Source organism: Colias croceus, chromosome 18, assembly GCF_905220415.1.
Source record: "Colias croceus chromosome 18, ilColCroc2.1".
NCBI classification, from domain to species: Eukaryota; Metazoa; Arthropoda; class Insecta; order Lepidoptera; family Pieridae; genus Colias; species Colias croceus.
In genome coordinates, this window is record NC_059554.1 from 6,594,835 (window position 1) to 6,600,834 (window position 6,000).

The window sequence follows — 6,000 nt, forward strand, 5'->3', positions numbered from 1 at the left end:
TATCATGAGTGTTGCCAGAAACTGGAAAAGTAGATATATGGAGAATTAAAAAAAAAAGTGGATGCATTTATGTTTTTTTAATAATAGAACATGTTGTGTGGTCGTAGTGAATTTTAGAACTTTTTTATATTAAATCATGTACGACTGTTATGTTCATAAACAAATAAAATAAAATAAAATTCAACTCAGTATTAAAGCGACGAAACTGGGAAATATAAATTCAAATTACATTTACAAAATCATCATTCTACCTATTATCTGGGTGTGCAAATATTTAACGAAATAAATTAAACTAAACTAATTCTTCGTTGTCACAGATTCCGCAATGTAATAAATTCTTGAATGTCATAAAATTGTTTCTCCATTAACTATTTCGTCAGTTTCATACTATTTTTGTTGATTTATTGTACATGTTGGAAAGTGCAGTATATTTTGATACCTCGTTAACATATTATGCAAATTTACTTTTCCTTTCTCAAAATATTCTGGGTAGTATTTAACAAATATTATAACTACCCCTTTCTTTCCAAGCTAGTACCTATTTGAAAAATCAGTAGATCACCCGAAAAATCATAAGGTCTAGCAACACTGGTCATCATGGCAAATTATAATAAAAAACTTTATTTGTTGTATTTATTATATTTGAGACGTAAAAAAAGATATAGATATTTTTGTTTACTTCAGTTCAGCCAATTGCCGTATATTATAGGACGGTATTAAAATAGCTCCCGTAAAAATAGTATTTTTAATGCCTTTAAATACTTAAATGAATGTTTTCTTAATAAAAAGGTTTAAAGTAAATGAAAGGATTTTTTTTTATATTTAGCGCCTAGGAATGACTGAAAATACACAAACTAGTGCTTTTTTTGCTGTTGGTATACTACCTTTTCGAAAATTGAGTTGGTAACACTGAACATTATCGTCCGATAGTTCACGGGAATATCGGTGTTGGCTCCGATATCCGATATCGGACCGGACAATGTGAAAGACAGGTACCTAAATCATACATTTTACTTAGCCTCCGATATCGGATATCGGCTATCGGCGCCCGATATCCGATATCGGACCGGACAATGTGAAAACGCTCTAATAGGTAATTGCAAGACTTGCAAGACTTGCAAGACTCTTGCTGCAAGACCAAGACCAAGACCAAGACTGGGAGCGCAAGACCAAGACCAAGACCAAGACCAGGTGTATTGGCGCAAGACCAAGACCAAGACCAAGACCAGATGTATTGGCGCAAGACCAAGACCAAGACTGGCTAAGTCTCGTCTTGTTCTTGCATTTGGGCAACACTACTTTACGCGGACCAACGGTGAAGCCAGGGTGGGAAAACTAGTACACGATAAATATCTCTCGTAAGAGATCGAAGATATATCATACTAGCTTTCCACCCGCGGCTTCGTCCGCGCAGTCAAAGAAAAACCCGCATAGTTCCCGTTCCCGTGGGATTTCCGGGATAAAACCTATCCTATGTCCCGGGGTAACAATTAGCCTATATCCTTTCTCGGGTATCAAATTATCTCTATACCAAATTTCATGCAAATTGGTTCAGTAGTTGAGGCGTGATTGAGAAACAGACAGACAGACAGAGTTACTTTCGCATTTATAATATTAGTACGGATTAAAGTTTATGACAAATCAATGTGTAGTTATTACACGTTAAAGTGCCATCTCATAAATACATGGGTACTTTAACATGTTAAACTGTCTTTTGTATGTTTAAATATCCTACACATAGGTATGGGATTTCTGCTGCAGGTATTTAGGATTTAGCGGACATTTCCATAATCCAGACATAATATTCCAAATTCCAGATAGCTTTGTATTCAGTAATTCTATATATAATATATAATAGACAATAACAATACCTGTAAAATCGTAACGTATTTTACCACTAGAGAAATATTTCATAATCTATCTCGAATAAAAAAAAAACTTATTTAAGAATCCATTTCTAGAGAGTATCCGGTGATATCAATGATTATAATGACTCTTGGACGTAAAAAACAAACGAAGAAACTCCAACGGATTGAACTCTACATTATTATTTATTGTTAGACGTAACTTTTGATTTAATATTTTTGTGGATGAATAATTGTCAACATAGTTGTCATTATTTCAAGTCTGAACATGCTAAGCTGTCGAATACTATAAAAAGCCGCTTTCCTTTGTCTCGTGGCGCATTCGTACGAATCGTGCCTAGGGGCTCGGACGTTGTTTATACGACGTTCGACCCAACTACCTTCACTTTGCTAATAGTCGCTGACTTGCTGCGTTTTGTTATCAACTACCTACATCAATTAGGTAGCTGTGTAGAATCGCAGTACATTCTTATTACATCCAAACTAATATTTAACCCGGCCTCGCGTGTTATTTCTTACATCAGAAGCGGGATAGAATTCAAGCCCATACTTTTTAAATGTGTTTTGAGTTTACGTAGTTTTGTAACGGCATACTGGCGTTTGTGTTTTTTCGTGCGTTGTGTGAAGTAAAAGTTTGTTGCGTGGATTAACGGGAATGTAGTTCATCGAAGGAATTGTGTGTGCTATCCGGACTGCGCCCTGCGGTCCGGGGTAGTTGAGCCTCCATTTGTGTTAAGCGAACGTCGTGCCTATGTCACAAATGAGTAGGTGTTGTTCCCATGATACGCGAACGTAGTGCCTATGTCATGTGGATGTGATTGTTGTTCTGTAAGGTCAGTGTGGCCGAGGCAGGATGGTTGTGTAATCCCGAGATGAACTACCGTTGCGTTGTAATGTAATACGAGAAAAGGCGTACGAGGACGTACGATTGTCAGTATGGCCGTGTTAGACGTAACTTTTGATTTAATATTTTTGTGGATGAATAATTGTCAACATAGTTGTCATTATTTCAAGTCTGAACATGCTTAGCTGTCGAATACTATAAAAAGCCGCTTTCCTTTGTCTCGTGGCGCATTCGTACGAATCGTGCCTAGGGGCTCGGACGTTGTTTATACGACGTTCGACCCAACTACCTTCACTTTGCTAATAGTCGCTGACTTGCTGCGTTTTGTTATCAACTACCTACATCAATTAGGTAGCTGTGTAGAATCGCAGTACATTCTTATTACATCCAAACTAATATTTAACCCGGCCTCGCGTGTTATTTCTTACATTATATTATTTATATTCAAGGAGGGCACTTTGTATTTGAAATGTAATTCATCTTCAAGATGAAGCAGAAAGAAATGCTATTAATTTTTTCAAACTATAGTGTACGAAATATGTACAACGGGCGAAGCCGGACCGGAATATTTTAGGAAATTTTAAGAAATATCAAATATACATGATAATATTATTCTTATATTAATCTATACATATAATAAATCTGTAGAAGGGTCAATTCTGTACATTGAAAATATTGAAAAAATAACTAGCAGGGGGTGTTACTGGATCGATACCAAACCCAAATATGTGATTAAAAAAATTTTTGTCTGTCTGTCTGTCTGTCTGTATGTGAAGACATCACGTGAAAACTACCGGTTCGATTTCGATGAAACTTGGTATAATTATACCTTATTATCCTGGGCGTAAAATAGGATACTTTTTATCCTGGAAAAATACATAGAAAAAAAAATCTCAATTTTTCAGTTATTCATAGACGTTGTTCTGTAGTAGGTACCGCGAACACACGTTGCGTATTATTATAGACCTAGCCATATTTGGGTCCAATAGATATTTATAAGATGTCATTGTCCGAGTTACTCAAAATGGAGAAAAAACCATCCACGCAAAGACCGACATCCGCGCGGACGGAGTCGCGGGCGGAAGCTAGTATTAAATAGATATTATTTGTATTCCGATTTTACCATTTAGTAATGAATGACACAAGGTCTCTAATGTAATCCCTCGTAATGACTTTAAAATATGAAAATTCACTAAATTAACATAAGTTATAGTAACAAGACACTTGAGTACAATCTCTACAAATCACTAATCCGTTAGAATAAAAAAATTGAATATTTATTTATTATGGCTGTAAGGTAGAGAACCCAGTGTTAGGGTTTTTTTAAAGTTCCCACTTCCCGGTAACTTAAAAAAAATAATCATAATGGTTAATACATTAATATTAAAACATCATCTTTTTACAGTTATATAATATATTCTGTTCCTTTGTTTATTCTGAACAACATAAAAAATGGGTTTTGATCTAACATTCCATACGGGAATGTTTTGTGTTTGTTCTCTATAGTATGTAAAGTTTTATTTTGATAAAAGCGCATGTTTGGACCATGAAAGAATTCTCACATTGTTAGTGAATACGAATTCCTGTCAATGTTTTTGTCTACCTTTTTGTGAGATTTTTCAAAATAATTTTATGTTTTACACAACTAACAACTAACACAAATAAGTAGTTTCTAAGGTATCACTTTGAATAAAAAATTCGACAATAAACTAAACTTTACAGTTTACAGTTTATGTGAGAGTGCTAAAAGCGTGAACTGTAAAACGTATCGAAAAATACACTTTGAATTGAGAAATTTTACTTTTTGGAAAGTAGATTATATAAACACACTAGTTGTGCCTCGTGTTTCCACTCGCATTAGAAATATTTTTCCCGCTTATGCCACGATGTCTGCTCCGCTCGTTTTATGTTAAATATCTTGTAGGCTAAAATTTAGCCTTTCTTGATATACCGAATAAACAACACAAATAAAAATCAATACAGCGCGTTCAAAGAACAAAACAAACGCTTCATCTGCACCATTAGTTCACATTAACTAATACTATTTTTCCGATAAAAAATTAGGAAGCAATTTGTAATTCACGTCATAAATTACTCAATACAAATTATAAACAGAGGCACCTTTTATATGCCGAATCGTGTTTTAGACTATCTTGTTTATCAGCAGGCAATAACGACGTACACACGACCGAAGCCGCGGGTGGCCACTAGTTCTTTGTAATTGAATTATGACGTAATAAATTTATTTACAATCCGTCTTCCAGTCAAACAATATATCTGGAGGATAATCAATTAAGATTCGATAAAAAGTTTACCGACTTTATAATTTTATACAAATTCGAAAGTACTGATGGATTGAAGTTTTTAAAGCATAATAGCTTGCCCATAGCTTCGCCTGCGTGGAAACGATAAAATTTCATGGTACAAACTTTCATTCCTTATTCTTCTTAGGGGTAGAGTTGATCAAAATTCTTTCTAAGCGTATGCCTACGTCCTAACATCTACCTGCATGCCAAATTTCAGCCCGATCCGTCCAGTGGTTTGGGCTGTGCATTGATAGATAACTACGTCCGCGTCAGTGAGTCAGTCACCTTTGAGTGAAGTATATATTTCGATAAAAATTCGAAAACACTGATAAATTAAAGTTTTTATATTATCATATTGTGTACATGAACAATTTCTGATATTAACTTATAGATATGCAGTAGCGAGACATAAAATGAGGTTCCCAGATATTATTGCTATTGATCAATAATATATCGAAACCGGCCCGTCCAATGCTAGCTTGGAGAGATCAGAGATAATATTTATTTTCTTTCTTATACATGTACATTCTGTAATAGGACTTACCAAAAAGTTTATGTACGGTAGACGGTAGCATATTTAATAAGAATAATAGTGAGGTAATCGATATTAATTGATTTTTGTAACAAATGTGATTTTACACATAATATAATTTACGCTGGGAAAACTGAAAAATAATTTTACATTATATGATTACATACCTCTCTACTTGTAGAGTTAATTATTCTACAAATATAGAACTCTATATTTGTAGAATAATTACACTATTGACATTACTTTAATTCATTATCAAACGCTTGATTTGAATAAATTAAAACCAATTGCACTCCAATCTAATTTAAGTTGTTCTGTGAGTTCTCTTAATTACTTTACACTTGATGAAGTGTACATTTATTTAATTACAAAGCGCTCCGAAGACAGGCGTGTGACGTCATAATTATGACGTATACAGGTGCAAGTCATGGTAATCTATGAGCGTTTGTTAAT